Raw genomic sequence first — 16,801 nt, forward strand, 5'->3', positions numbered from 1 at the left:
GAATCCTCACTTGGCTCCAGAGCTTCAGGCCTTGGGCGGAATCCTTTTGTCCATCTTCCTCTTTGCGGCGGCGATACCAGGGTTCCCCGTTAAAGGGGTTTTCTGAAGGGAGGCTTTGACCGTACGCCGAAAGGTCGTCATTGCTCTCCCCTGCGGCGGCGGCGTTACGGGGGCGGCTATCTCTGCTTGAACATATGTTCTCCAGAGCCGGCCCATCCCCCACACACACACTGGATAACCCTGATGCTCCCTAGGTCCCCGGCTGGGGACTGGGGAGGGAGAACGCCCAATGCCTGAGCCAAGGTCTACCCACATTTGAAATTTAATAAAGTTGTGGCCAATTTAATCCCATAGCACGTTGTCTTGAGTCGTTATTCCACATGACGGGGGGACCGCGCGGGATCTGGGGACTCCGCCTGTCCACGCAATGATATTGACTTACTTTACAGGGTTGTGTTGAGTATTGCAACTAGATGATGCTTGGTAAAAACACTCTCCCATCCAAAGGAAATGAAATCTTGCTACCCAGCCCTGGACTTCTTGTCACTCAGGAATGTATGTATGGCATAACAATCTACATCCACAAACTAGTATTGCTCTGGATAAATATGAAATAAAATCAATAGATGTGTTTTGTATAGTTTTAAAATGGTCTTCAACTATTTTTAAGGCAAAAAGATCCATTAATAAATATAATATTTTGCTTTTGTTATTTAAAGGCTTGTGCAGCAGCTGATGTAAAAGACCTCTGATTGAAGCCCTGGAGAGCTGCTGTGAGTTGCAATAGGCAGCACTGGGCTATATGAAGCTTCCTATGTTCCTAAACTTATGTAATTATTACCTTATTAACTATTTTCAACAACCTGTTTGAACACTTGTTGCTTGGTAATAATGATGTTAAATATTGCAAACAGATTATTTACTGCACTGGACTAGATAACTGTTGCATGGCAATATATTTGAGTTTTTAATCAAGTTAAATTGAGAAAATCAGTAATTTTAAAGACTTTGGAGAAAACTTTCAATTATCTGTAAAAAGCAAGAGCACAGCAGATTTTAACGCAAATGTGTTATTTACTCTATCCATCTTCAGGCTTTACCAAGAGGGGAAAGTAAACAAATGGGGGGGGGCAGGGAGTTGAGTGTGTTAGATCTCCCCCTACTTGATGCCAAATCATGGAAAGCAGTTATCTGAAGCAGAGAACTTTTTGTATCCACAGAAGACTTCCCAGGCATTCTAGAACCCTGAGGATTCTAAAATGGCGGCAGGGCTTCTTCTCCAATTCAAAAGAATCTCCACTTCAGACAGTTGCCTTCTGTTAGTTGGAAGGCCAGTAAAGCAACACTGGAGGAGGTACAGACGGCATATGCCCCTAATACCTTCCCTCATGTCATGTATTTATTTTTCTAATTTGAGATGTCTGAAGAGGACTTCCATCTCCCTCCTATCTGCCGTCTTGGTATTTTTTTACTACATATTTTATTTCCTTGGGTTTTTTTGCATTTCCACAAAAGCACTAAATATGAAAATTACAGTGTAAATATTTATTTCAACTCATAGTTTAGAAATATTTACATTGCAAAGGAGTTATGATCTCCACACTCTCTTTGAACATCTATGCAAAAGTTATTGCATAAGAGATTAATTACACACACGTCTGACTGTTTAGTCATTATTGTTCAACATGTCATAAACAGCAGCACATGCTGAGTAGGGAATGGACACATCATTTTTCTCTATAGGAATTGTTAGGCGATAGATTAGCTGTTTTGGAAAGACCTAAATATTTCTACATGTGTTGTGTTAAATTTCATATCCCTGTGAACTATGATCGAAATCAAGGGAGAAATTCAATGTCACACTCTTCTGACCATGTCATCAACGTGTGCATTTATGCCAATGAGGACAAAAACTGCTTACTGCCACCTTCAGGAGGAGCAGAGGTTAGACTCTACCTTAGCTTGTACAGGGCTCATCATGAAACCAGTTCGTCCCTTCCATGCTGTGTGTCATGATGTCATCGTGAATTGTGCTTTCCCCAACCCTCATGAGCAGTCAGTCATACACACATACTGTTCACTTTATTTCTCCCTCTCTCCCCCAGACCACACATATGTGTATTCACTCTCCCCTCTAACACACAGACCACACATGCATCTCTCCCTCTACTGTCATACATAGGCATCTGAATTTTTCAGGATGTGCTCTGGGAAGTAGGGCAGAATAAAATACTGAAATGGTGGAGCAAGCTGGTTTCTCACAAAAATTGAGAAGAATTTTGTCTGTACATTTCGCTTCATATCTCAGGTTCTAAAGTGCTAGAAACCGACAGTTTCAAAAACGAAAGCTGAGAATCTGGGGTTTTGTTTGATCCTGGAAGCATCAAAGAATGCCTTTGAGGGAGCCATTGTTCTCATAGGTGCCAGGCTGATGACCCCTTCCCTAATACATGTTCATTGGGGATTTTTGGCTGTGTGTGATAAAAACAACAAGAGATAACCTGGACTCCATTATATAAAAATTACTTTCTGCTCATCTCTTGCTTACAGATTAGGCTTTTTAACCAGTCTGAATTTTCTGGTGGCAGCTTTGAGACTAGATTTCATAGGGGTGATTTAGCAATTGGACACAATCTTCTGTGGAATGTAAATTCCAATGATTTCAGTTGACCTTATTTCCAAGCATTTCCTCGCATTGACAGATAAAGCACTAATGTGCTTTGTGCAACACCTCACAGTATTGAAAAGCTATTCTAGCACACAAGAACAGCAGATGTCTGTCGTGACCACCAAATTCAGCCATGATGAGCTTTCCAGCGAGATAACAACTTTCCTTACTATTTTGCCAATGAATTCCAGCTTCCAACTCAGCATGTATGAAAAGCTATTTTGGCTAATTTGTTGGTGCTTAATAAAATATATGTGGTAGTCAGATGGATGTGTAGCCCTCAGGATGCCGAAACAAGGTCCCAGGGAAGATGATGGGTGGCACAATAGACAGAGTGAACTGCAGAAGGAATAGCAGGCCTGCTATGAGGGCAGCAGTTGGTCATGTCTTTGCGGCAGCTGGCCCATTAGTTCCCCAGTCAGTGGTGGACCCTGCAGCTTTCTCCAAAACAAGGGCCTGCTTGAAACTGAAAATGAAAGCAGGTGTGGAAAAGGAAATCTATGTGACTTAGAGAGGTGCATATAAGGGGGGGAGGGGAGAAGAGGCCAAGGAATAAGCATCTTCTGAACTTCTCACAGACCCAGAAGAAGCACAGAAGAACAGCTTCATTCTTTCCAGTATGGGCAACCAGATGAGTCAACCAGGAAATATTTTTTAGAATCCCTCTAAAAAGGACACAAGATTCACACATGCACACCACCTACCATTATGATAGCGCTCCTATAGCTTAATTTGGGATTTTGCTGTCACAAATCTAGCCCATGATCATGCTAATGAGAAACAAGAGTTACTCGGGGAATAAGGAACAAAGCTTGATACCTTAATAGAAACAGCTCAAGTCAATTACTTCTAGTAGGCATGCTACATAATATTCTGCTTTATATCACTGTTGTACATTATCAGACAGTCCAAATCTCTCTAGTCAGTACAGCTGGCTATGGTGGTTTACAATATCACTGGCTTTCATGAACTACATAAGGGTGCTTGCTCATGGTATTATGAACAAGCTGTCATTTCCCAAAATCTCTTTCAGCTCTTATGTGTGGACAAAATGTGACATGGACCACTTGAGAAAAAGACTCTAATGCCCAGAGAGAATTTAAATCAACACTACACGTCTTATTTTTTCTTGTTAGTGTTATTTAATGACAAATAAAACATAGCTTAGTTTGAATTGGCAAAAGTTACCTCAGAAATGTAGTCGTGTGCCAGCATATCTGGAGACCACTTTTGACTGTACTTTTCATAACAGAGAGAAGACTGAGGGTGTTTCCTTAATAATTACAGAATCCAATAATTTATGAGAAATGAAAATACTTTTGAAGCTCCCTTTTCTATACTGTTGATGTTGCCTAGCTATTTACAGTGGTACCTCAGGTTACATACGCTTCAGGTTACAGACTCCGCTAACCCAGAAAGTGCTTCAGGTTAAGAACTTTGCTTCAGGATGAGAACAGAAATCGTGCTCTGGCGGCGCAGCAGCAGCAGGAGGCCCCATTAGCTAAAGTGGTGCTTCAGGTTAAGAACAGTTTTAGGTTAAGTACGGACCTCCAGAACAAATTAAGTACTTAACCTGAGGTACCACTGTATTGAGAATGTACATTATTAGCACTTGTAGTCATTGTATAGAAGGACAGAACTGCCAGAAAAGGCCCTGTATACCTGAACTGGATGAGCTGGAATTTGGCCAATTACTCAACAATGAATAGCCAAATCCATCATCACTGGATCACTTAAGGCATCCATGTTGCACCTATTCCCATTAAAACACAAGTTGGGTGGGGAAAAACTTGCTTAAATTCAATCTGAGATTTTAACAAAATATTAATCCATGAAGCAGCAATGCAGATTGCTAGGAAGAAGTTACTGTGTCCCATGTGTTTTGGGTGATCCACATGTATATTTACTTTCCTTCTTTCTTTCTTTCTTTATTTTATATTTATATCTATTCTGCCTCCCAGAGCAGCAACTCCTGAGGCAGTTTACAAACAAAACAATATAAAACAAAGTACTAAACTAAAAACAACAGAGGTTTGAATGACCAGCACAACAGTTGTAATACTAACATTTGTTCAGTTCTTCCCATGCAGAATTGCTGGCAAAATTCTCAATTTTATTATGTTGCATTTGGAAAAAATGAGATAACAAATAATAATTGGTCTTAGATAAAGCATTGGATGACAGCTAATATTAGTTATACTCCAAATCAATCTATTAAAACAAATGGATTTAGGTCCATTAATTTCAATAGGTCTGCTCTAAATATAATAGGCTGATTATTTCAATAAACAGTTATGAGATTCTTATTTTTAAAATGCTAACATTGATAAGCTAGTACTTGACCATATAGTGGACTCAGTGTCCCCAGAGATACAAAACTGAACCATTCTGAATTAGATATCTGATCTATTCATAGTCTCTGTGCAACAAGTACAACTTTTAAGTTGTCTTTGTAGGAAAACTTTAGTAATATGAAAAGTTACATCCCAAGCAGCAGCATTACACATTAAATAAATGTTCATTTCTTGTCAGAATTCAGCTAGTTATCATGTTTAAAGTAAGCAAAGAAGGAAATCAGACATACAGGCTGATTCTAAACATGTTTCCTCAGATGTATGTCCCACTGAGTTCAATTAGACTTGTCTCTGAGGCAAGTGTGCTTAGGATTGCAGCCAAAGTCATGATCATATTTCAGCATATCCGTATCACTAAAATGATAACACATTACCATGGGCAGCATGCAATAAAAACAGGGCTTTATTTTATCACAGTATTTGCTCTCTCTCCTCTTCCTCCAACTCAAAGGACAAAACTGTTACATGTTTCTTTTATCTAACTCTTGTTACCTCAGAATCTGAGGTAACTGCGTACATTAATCTTGCATGGCAGAGATCGCTGAAATTATGTCCAAGTTAAATAATTATGTTCCATTCAATGTAGCAATGTATTTATCTGTTTACTGGAGTTCGGATCATATTCAATCAAGTGCTTTGTTTTTTTAAAAAAATCTGAACTAAAAAATTATCATCCCAGTACTGTGAAGAAGTTGACAGAGTTGTAAACTTTTGCCAGTCTGCAGAACTGCAAGAGTTCTAAATATTTTTATTACACAGTTTTTTAAAAGGGCTTTGCAATATGTGAAATCTCTGAAAAATGTAGCCAGCAAATTTGCAGAGTTGTCTGTGCTATCAAATGTCTCAAAACTATGTTAAAACTATGAGAGACACAATATTTTGAACAGAAGAAGAAACAGGCTGCTGTTTTATAACTGAAAACCTACCATCACAATCTACGGAAAAACGTTCCACTGGCATTTTGTTTTATTTTGGATTGTTTTATTTGATGTTTTAATGTACATTGTAAACCACTTTGATATTTTTTATTAAAAATATAAAGTATTGTAGAAATGATGGTGGTGATGGTGATAGTTTCCAGATTTGAATTAGGATATCTGAGGATGCTCATTAGTATAATTCAACTTCAGGATACTCAGCCAAGAAGGTCATTCAGTAAACCTTGGGCTAGTTACTCTCTTTTCACCTAACCTGCCTCACAGGGTTGTTAGGAGGATAAAATTAGTAGGGAAGAAACATGTACACCACCTTGGAGGAAAGATTGGCTATAAATTAAATAAATCTAGAGGTGCATTGAATAAGCCAGTAAGGGTGCAGAATTAAAACATCTCATAGTTCAATATTATGCATGTCTATCTAGAGATAAGCACCATAAAATTGAGTAGATTTTAGTATTAGGAAAGTCTGAATAGGGCTGCAGCCTTAGAGTGCTTCTTTGGAGGGGCATTTTAAAAGAACTGTCTGATTCGACTTTTATTTTTAATTATTAGTAAAAAAATAATATTAACCAATGCTGAAATTCTGTTTTGAGTTACATGCATGTGTATATAAAGGTGCAGGAGGACAATTAAGGGCTGGAAGCTGAAGCTTTTACCTCTGAAATGCTTTCACTGAAACCAATGCTATACTGCTTTTAAAACTATGACCACGTTGAAGGTGAACTTATTCCCAGTTTGGACAAAAGCTACAAAGTGAACAATATTGTTTATAATCCAATCTTGAAATTATTAAAACTTCCTGTGATATGATGTTTTGCTTTGCATTAACTAAATCAGTATTTCTCAAAGATGCTCACTAATTTGATGAGCTATACAACTACATGAAAATCTGTCCCCTTCTTATATTTTTGACCCTTGCATGCAGAAGGGGAGCCTTTACTTATCTTTCAGACAAACAGTACACCTGCCTCAGGTTTTACTGTATGCAAATTTTTCAGTTCAAGCCTGAAGTTTATGATTGACCATAATAGATCTCTCACTGAATGACATTTTAAAAAGCTGAACTTTATATACATACCATACACATAAAGAAAAATAATTTTCATTAAATGCTCATTTTTATAAACTTCCATTGGTTTATTTTATACCTTCCATTGGTTGTTTAGGGTACAAGTTTCTGAAAAAAAAAGTTCAACAGTAACCCCACCCCCACCCCTCCTGCCATTTAGCAACTTTTAAAAATTCCCCAGTGAGATATACTAAAGCTTATATATTTTATGTGCTTTATTAACACCATGAATCCATTACTTCAACATATTTTAATACTGGGTGTTTTCATCGCTGTAAAAACCATATACTACACTTTAAATATTGCACTTAGGAAACAGTTTACAGTATCATAATTCGGACCACAGCTATATAATACTGAACAACCACCACTCGTGGTGAACTGACAGGAATTTGCAGACCCTCGAGGTTTTATAAAACATCTCAAGCTGTTCCAGGTGCTTAGTTTTCAACCACTATATTGCATTATTAGAAACAGATGAGCACGCACACCAACAAATACATGTGTACAATGCATTCATATACACTATCAACACTGATTATAAAAGTAAGCAAAACAGATGTCTCAACTTTTCAATTCTTTACTAATACTTATGCTGAATTTCACAAACCACTTATTGTAGACTAGCACAACAGGAATTAATCTGAAGTAATGTGAAGATGACAATCCTACAGTATTTGCCATTTTCTATTAATAAACAATGCATGGATTTAGCAAAGAGCCTGCTAGTTCCAAAATTAGAGGCACAGTCAAAAATTCCCAAAGCTCTCCCTCCCCAAGATACAAAGACTTCTAAACTTTCTTTTCTTCAAAAATACATTATATTTTTCAAAAAGCTTTTCTTAAACATCATCTTAAACTTTGAAGAGAAACTTCTTTAAAAAGTTACTTACTCTTCATATACCTTTAATGAATTGAAGAGTTTAAAGAATTCCTCTGCTCTTTATCCTGGCGTGTTTTAAGGCATAGGTTATCACTGTAAACTAAAATGAGACAGTTCAGCTTGTATTGATTTTCTGGTGAGCATAAGCGTACGATTGAACTCAGTGAAACCCTATTCTGAATGGTGAGCAAGCTAAAAGAAACGTTAAAATGATAATTCCAACATCTTTGCATACTAGGAAAAAAGAAACCAGACTGAAAAGGAATGTTTCACGTCCACTGTATAAAGTCATTTTGACATGCCTACACAACTGGTTATGGCAGCTTTCAGAGTGATTCCTCGTCACAAAAAAAGAAAGAAAAATGCTCCAGGTTCTTTTAGAGAAAGCTCTCCATTGGGAAGTTGATTTTGGCCATGTGCCAAAATCATGTGCAAAAGGGGCCCTCATTACCAATTCATGGCAGCCTTCAGCGCTAACAAAAAATGTGACCCAACAGGCTAAAGCAACAACAAAAATTAAAATCTAGGAGACAAAGACAACTTACTTAATATTCCCCCCAGAGCTACATTAAACTTTTTAGTAATTCAAACCCTATTAGTGCAAAGCCATACTGAACAGCTTTTAAATTATCGTCGAGATATTCTGCAAAAGTTGAAAAACACTCTTTGTAACTCTTCCCAAACTGTAGGACTTCTTGAAAGTATTTTTATGGGATAGCTGAACTTTCTCTTTCCACATCCATGGCTATGAAATCGTTTTCTAAACAGGTACAGCTTTACACACACAGATTTTATAAACTTGGAAACTAAATGGAGTAGTGCAGCATTTTGCCAGCTTTTCAGACAGAGCAAAACAGTTACGGTGCAAGAATCTCTCTTATTTAGAAAAAAAAAACGTACATGCAAGCAAGGCAGTTTTAAGCAATTGCAATTAACTGAGAACTCACTGCACTGTTTCTCATAAAAGCAGATTTGATATTCAGCCTTACCTAGATGTCGTCTGGCTTTTCTGTGGATCAAAAAGTTTCCTGCCTAAGCACACAGATATTCTTTCACAACCCATAAAGGCCCCTTTTATTAATCCAGCACGGTAACAAACTTCTTTCTGCACCACACGTTGAGAGCAGGATACATCAGCTTTCAAGACAGAACGCATTCTTAATACACAAATGTTGGCAGATTGCATAATGCTGAATTTATCTTAAAGAGGGAAAGGCCTTTTTTTTCTCAAAAAAGCACCAAAAACAAAAAGAGTAAAGAGGGTGCGGTTAGATGTTAGGCTATCCCTGAGAAAAGGGCCTAGGCTGCTGCACAGGCACCTAAATGCTAGCAGAAGCTTACTGGGAAAGGAGCCAATGGAATGACTTTGTTTGACCCAGCTGCCAATCTCTCCTGAAGCAGTGCGCCAGACTAAACACTGACACTATTTTAACTCAAATCAGGCTACAGCAGCTGTTTGCTTTCCGGCTTTGAGCTATGCACCATGGCTGTGATGACTCTGCACGGCACTCTATCATGTTAAAATATGTTCCTTGTTTGGTTTTGTCATATAGCAGTCATTATGTTTAACCACTTCCTCTCCCCCAGTGCAATAAAATAGATGAGCTTATGTGATTGTTGAAACTTCCAGTGAAGAAGAAGGGTTGCCAGTGAACACTGGCGATCTTTAGGACAAGAAGGCAAGTTCCAAAGCCTGGCATACCAGGGATGCAACACAAATGAATTCTGATGTTGAGTGGTGCGCATTCTGTAGTCCACCTCAAAACAAAACATATGTGTTATGACATGGTTGAACTTCAATAGTAATATATCTCATCTCCAATTGAACCTAGATCTTTACCACTCCTGAGGTTCACTGGGAATTTATTAAGGGTTCCTAGAAGAAAAGTCCAATAACTGCAGACAGGTTTGGAAGATATCTGCTTGACTCGTGGCCCAGCTATGCTATTTGGACAAGGATGGCCCAACTTTTGTTGCCTATGCTCTGATAACCTCTAGGTTAGATCACTGGTCAGAAGCTGTAGAAGGTACAGAAATCAACAGCCAGGGTGCTCACTGGGGCAAGACAGTCTGAGCACATAAAACTACCCCTAGCCTGACTACACTGGCTAATAATTCATTTCCAGCTCAATTCAGAGTGATTGTTTTGACCTATGAAGCCTTATAGGACCCTTATACCTCAAGGCTTCAGGACCCCTAAAACTCAAGGACCACCTCTCACAATATGAGCCAATTTCAGGCCCTGAAATAGTTATTCTGAGGTCCAGGCAAAAACTTTCCTTTTCACCCAGGCCTTTGGTCCTTAGTTTGGAAGTTTTAAAAATCTTTGTGGCATCTTCTGGTGGAGCAGGATCTACTAGACCTATCTTATATTTGTATAGATGTGTTGTTGTTTTTAGGTTTTTATTGACTGTGTGTTATAAGTTACTTTGAGTCATTTTATGAGTAATGCGACTAATAAATAAAATGATACTGATACTTTTGTTGATTACCGTCAAACAGCATAAATTACAAAGCCAGTGGGTTTTTTAAAGTTTTATACTTGCTAAACGTTTGCTGTGGACTACTTGATCAGGTCAAGCAGCCTGCTGGGGAACACAGAACCAAACCTGAAAACAGTCCATGATGAGTATCAGAGGTGAATGCTGCAATCCGGAATGAGTACAAATCAGTTTCCAGAAATAACAGTCCAGGTGGTCAGAGGAAGACAGTATAAGGTAGGCAAGAAAACAGATCACAAGGACAACAACCCTACGTTTGAAGGGCCAGAAGCATGATATGCACTTCTGTACAGGTTCCCAGACAGCAGTAGCCCAAGTGAAGCAAGACAAGACAAAGATACCTCTAGGGCACCTACTTTTTATGTTGATGTATGGTTAACCAGGCTCCTTTTGGCTTCTTAGTTCTTGGCCTTGCTGGCCAGATTAACTACTATACTTCTTTCTGGACACTATCTGGATTGTTCTGTAGCACAAGAAAGATCAGACCAATAGCTCCTCTGCCTGATAACTGCTGCACTGTCACAGAGGAAAAGGCACCTGGGCCATCTGCCAGAATCCCAGTGCTTATACATCTCTCTCTTTGGTCAATATATTCACTCTGTGCTGTACATGAGACTGGCCTTTGAAAATAGTTCGGAAGCTTCATTTAGAGCAGTTGACTAACTGTTGACAGGTTTGAGATGGACACATCATGGAATACCAAATCTGTTACACCTACATTGGCTGACTGTACACTTTTATTTTTTATTTTGTTTTAGAAAAATAGGTGCCGGTACTCACCATGAAGTTGTTACAGTAAGTGCCACACTTTTTAACAACAGCAAAAGAGGTGCCAGTACTGCGTGCCCCTGAGTACCCCCTGATGATAATAAAAAACTAACACTGCTTCTAAGCCCAATTCAGAGTGCTGGTTTTGATATAAATCTCTTTATATCTCAGGGCCCCAATATCTTCTGGAACATCTTGCCCCGCCGTAATAACACAGGAAACTGCAATTTCATGTTATGTCCGAACTCTAAACTGTGGTCAGTGGTCTGGGTTCGCATGCAATGTGAAACAGTAGTTAGTTAAAAATAAAAACAAAAGCTTCCAAGATTTGGGTAGCTGACAATGGAGAGGGAGTTGATGAGCTGAAGACTCATTCACATAAAAATATATAGTGCTCCAGACTACTTTTCAGCAAAGTTCTTGATGCTTTTTGACACTGGCCATTGAGCATATACATAAGGATAGTAGACAATAAAGGTAATGTGCTTCAGAAATAGTTTGAGAGTAAATTTACATTACATAGTTTGTTGATATAACTGCAATTTTCACCTCACAGATTGCTTATATGAAGCTATCATCACCAACAAGATATACGGTAATATTGCCAAAACTTTCTTTTCATAGTGTCAATATTGCATAATTTAAGAACTAATGTTATTATATATACTTTTGAAAAAACATGAAAGACAGACAGCACACTCTTAAGCATGTTTATTCAGAGATAAGGCCCACTGAGTTCAATGGAAATTACTCACTGGTAAAGGATGTTTAGGATTGCAGCCTAACAGGCATTTCAATATTTGCTTTACATAATGAGGCTTGTGAAACTAAAACCGAGAATTTAAAACTAAATGCTTTCCTTGCAAAGTTTAAAGAACCCATTAGTCTTCTAACATATGTCCCTTTGACTTGTGCTATGTTGAATTTTAAAATAGTTTTAGTCTAGAAAGTCAACATATACTTAGAAAGAGAGAGAGAGAAGAAATCTTCACCATCAAAACTGAAAGAAACTGAAGAAGTTTCATTTTTCTCCCTAGACTCATCTTTTGAACTTGATAAAATGATGCATAAACTGGAAGTGGTGACTTGTTTCTTTTGACATCTTCAGGATTGCAACAACATAGGACACTGCCTTATAATGAGGCAGACCATTGGTCCATCTACCTTAGTATCGTCCACCCTAATGGGCAATGGCTCTCCAAGTTTTCAGAAGGAAGACATTCCCAGGCCTACCTGGAGATGTCAGGGATAGAGCCTACCACTCAGTTATGGCCATTTCCTTTAATTGTCAGTAATACTACCTGAAAGCTCACAAATGAAAAATAAAAATAACTGTAGCTGTTAAGACTGAGCTAAAGCAACTCCTGAGTTTGCATTTAGGCCATACTTTGTGTAGAGCTACAAAGCATTCACCCCTTGTGCAAGGAGCACATCATGCATGGCAAGAGAAGGTGAAACACCTAGGAAAAACAAGGGCACATCCCCTCATTTCCCAGACTGCAGTGGTTTCATTGGTCAGTACTTTGGTGGCTTCACAGGCACAGCACCAGAAGTGAGGGAGCACATTCCTAAATTGCCCAGGCAACAAAATAATACTCCCCTTGTAAGACCATTACATAAACTAGTAGCAATATGATTGGTTATTTGATAGACATATTGTGGAAGCTACCTAACCTTGCCGTTGTTGTTTTTTAAATTTATCTTTATTAAAGATTTTCTTGGTTTACAAAAGTACATGCCTTCTCTATTTTTTTCAGGTTGCACAGTCTTTCTTACAAATCAGTTACATTTGTTGTAGACATTAGTGTTGAGTATAGTATAAGGTTGGAGGGGAGGGGGGTGATGAGGCTTATATTCTTTTGAATAGTGTATATGTGGGGTTTTGTGTCAGCTGAGCAGTCCATGATGTCCTTTCAGTAAGATGTGATGCTGATCTAATAAAAAGTATCACCCACTGAATCCTAGTTACTGCCTCTGCATCTGCCTTTAGTCTCTACGGCCAAAGGGGAAGGGAAGCCAATAAAATGATTCAAATATAGATTAGCCACAGTCAAGCAGTAAACAAACAAAATTTTCTTGGCAGCTAGCTACTATTATAATGGAAGGACAGGAAGTATATTTTAAATATCTCCCCTTTTGTATGTCTCCTCTTCCTCCTTTTGAACCTGCAACACAACATGAAACAAGACATACCTGAGCATCCCACTTTTATAAGCCATGGGAATGTGGAGAACTGATAGGAAGGAAAGGGGTGGAGGTGGTCTTTATGCACATCAAATCTGATGCCGTGATAAATATATGTGACAAGGATTGTGTTGCATTGACCACAGATACTTACATAATACGGGGTACCTCAAGGACAATTTTGAAGAGGTTGCTATAAAAATACAGTAGGACTAGGAACTTGGAAATCCAGTTCAATCATCTTTCAAAATTATAGAAAACAGTCTCAACATTCATGAGTGAGAACTTAGAGAATGTTGTACTAATGTGCAAACAGACTTGCCAAATGCCTCCCAGAAATTTAAATATGGTCTGCAGTACAATTATTATATAAGCAAATTCAATAACCTAAATGTTTTTTTAAAAAAAACAACAGATTTTTAAAACATGTAGTTATGAACACAATAGTAAGATAGCCTCTTAAGCAGATCTAATCAATGTGGTGCTCTCCAGATGTTGCTAGACTACATTTCCCAACATCCCCAGCCAGAGGCTATGCTAATTGGGACTGATGGGAGTTTGAGTGCAACAAAAATCTGGAGAGCCCCTGGTTAGCCACCCCTGCTCTAAAGTAAGAAACATGTTCTGCTTTAAATGGGTGCAAGACATAGGCCATAACATTATGTTGGAAGATTGGGAAAGTTTATGGAAAATAGACTTAAAATTTACAGACTGTTCTTTATTGAAAGCAAATTACATGAAAATGATGTATAGATGGTATATAACACCAGTACAATTAGGGAAAATGTATAAAACTGGCACGAATTTGTGTTGGAAATTTAAGAAAAAAGAAGGGACTTTTTACCATATGTGGTGGGATTGTAGTAAAATTAAAATGTTCTGGGAAATGATATATAATGAGTTAAAGAAAATGTTTCATTTAACATTTGTGAAAAAGCCCAAAGCTTTCTTATTAGAGATTGTGGAAAAAGACCTGCCAAAGAAATTTTAAAAATATTTCTATGTACGCGACAATGGTGGCAGGAGTCTTAATAGCACAAGGATGGAAGAATGAGGAAATCCCAACGAAAGAACTGTGGCAAAACTGACACACAAACTACGTGACAAGGACAACTGTGATTTTAAAGATGAATGGGAACCTTTTACGAAATACTTAAAGAAGCAACAAAATGAATTGGACTCTTTGGCAGGTTTTGAATAAACATTCACAAACTCTTTATTGTAATATGTAGATAGATAATCTGAGGATCTTTACAATTTTACAATATACAGACAGAAAGATGTGCTGAGAAACCAGAGAAAGGAGCTGAGGGAAGTCCGGGGGGGCGGGTGTTGGGTTTTCTGTTTAGGGGGGAGGGGGGAAAGGAGGGGGGGAAACAATGTGGGTGATGTATTTTTGTTTAAATTACTGTGTTGAAATATCTAATAAAAATTTAATAAAGAAAGAAAGAAACATGTTCTGCTGATGGGACTCTTCTTGGGGTGGGGGCAAACTGACAAAATAAAACAGACTTGTTTGTAGATGAAATAAATAACTACAAATTTTATACATATAACAAAAATGTTACAGTCTTAATCTTCTGAAAATAAAAATGCATGTCAACTAACACGACAGCTCACAACCTGCATAACCCCAAACTGTATTATTTTTATAAGAAAATTTGGGGAGGTACATATGAATATAAAAAGATTTTAAAAGAAAAGGTTGTGTGTGCGCTGACATGCATCTCCCCAAAACACTGCTCCTCATAGAATGCTAGAAAAGGGTCCCTTACTCCTGTCAATCAAATGTTAAGCTCCTCTGAGCAAAGATCTATCTCAAGCCTATTTCCTTTGTTGTTTAAATTGGTGAGTTGGGTATAGTATCAACTTCCACCCCTGGGATTCTCCAGAGTTATGGACCCAGAATAATGAACCTGAAATGAGGCAAGTATTGTGTACAATATATGTCAGTGTTTATATGTGTATAAATTAATTATTTTCCGACAAAAAGGTTACTTTATTTGAATTATGAATTTTACAGTAAAATTAACTGGATTCAGTCAATATGATCAAAGTCATATTTTCTCTACAATTTGAGATATTTAATTTTTGTCCCACCATCAATCAGACATTTTAGAGCTCAAAATTAAGATTCCAATGTACTGGGGTTCAAAATTGCAATACTAGTGTTCAAGTTAATTTAGCCCCACTGTCCTCAGTTGGTCTCATTTGATCTTACTATTTGTAGGGCCTTGTAGATCAGGCTGTTGAGTGTGTCCACTTTCTTTGGAGTCCGAAAGCATTTTAAAGCACCTAATCAAAATGTTTGCGTTCCTGCTTGCAAAATTATTATATTTTAATTGGTGCTTGATTTGGCCCCATCTGCACTATGCATTCAAAACAGTATCATACCATTTTAAACAGTCATTGTTCCCCCCCCAAAGAATCATGGGAACTATAGTTTGTTAAAGGTGTTGAGAGTTGTTAGGAGAACCATATTCCCCTCACAATCTGTAATTTAACAGTCTATTTGTCTTCCCAGGAAGCTCTAGGAACCATAGCTCTGCAAAGGAAATAGGGGTCTCCTAACAATTCTCAGCAATTGTTGATACAACAGAACTCTGAGCTTGATGCCTTTGACCTACCCTACCTTAAGTCAGCTTTTTTGCTGATCTCTGGCTGATCAGATTGGTTTGTTGTGTCTGACCCTGGTTTATATCACTTTGCAACTTCTCCTGCAGTTGTTTGGGAATCTTAAGTGTGAGACCACAGTTTCTATGGACTCTGTAGTCCCACAGCCTCTACAACAAATATTGGAACCTTTGATTTTACAGAGACACAGTAAGATGCTATCTGACATGGCGACCCATTTTTAGGGGGCACAACCTGTATCTAAAATGCTCCTCACTTTCCTCATTGGTGTTCCAGGTGTGAACCCAATTCAAAAGCGGGGGGGAGCGGGAACGCACAGGTCAGGCACTTTCTCTGTCTTAGCTCCCCCTAAGTTACAGTGTAAGAAACAAAGATAGCATCCAAAATTGAATTCTTGGAAGTAGATATTGGTCTGTATGAGATATTTAATATAGATGGAAATCAAGCCACAAAATGAAGAATTTGATAACATTGAATTTATGGCAGTAAGTTATGGTGCTCTTTAAAAGAACCAGCAGTTAATCACTAATGAATGTGAAGATGCACAGTTAGTGTTGCACAAGGCAGAGGCCATGGAAGAAATGTGACATAATAAAAATCTCATTGCTAGAACCCTGCTTAGGCATTCTAATTAATTCCTTGCCCTTCACCAGGTTGGTAGTATAATGTCCATTTATGGAGTCCTCCAATACAATTTAGAATACTGATGTTCCAGGGTTCTAAATTGCACAGGGAGCCTAGCTGAGTAGAAAAGCTTTTCCACTCTAGATATTTGCCTCTGACCTGCAAACAGTTATGAGGA

At 38.1% G+C, this 16,801-nt stretch overlaps 2 long non-coding RNA genes across 7 annotated transcripts in view; both read right to left on the reverse strand.

Moving 5' to 3' along the window:
* LOC310761459 overlaps window positions 1–16,801 on the reverse strand; it is a 228,222-nt gene that overhangs the window by 63,572 nt on the left and 147,849 nt on the right. The window lies entirely within an intron of this gene.
* On the reverse strand, window positions 3,791–6,875 carry LOC310761491. The gene is made up of 2 exons (XR_014547544.1): window positions 4,251–6,875; window positions 3,791–4,024 (listed from the first exon to the last, which is right to left on the reverse strand). It is a non-coding gene; the product is annotated as an uncharacterized lncRNA (long non-coding RNA).

The sequence above is a fragment of the Podarcis filfolensis genome, assembly GCF_964270895.1.
Source record: "Podarcis filfolensis genome assembly, chromosome: 4".
Lineage (NCBI taxonomy): Eukaryota > Metazoa > Chordata > Lepidosauria > Squamata > Lacertidae > Podarcis > Podarcis filfolensis.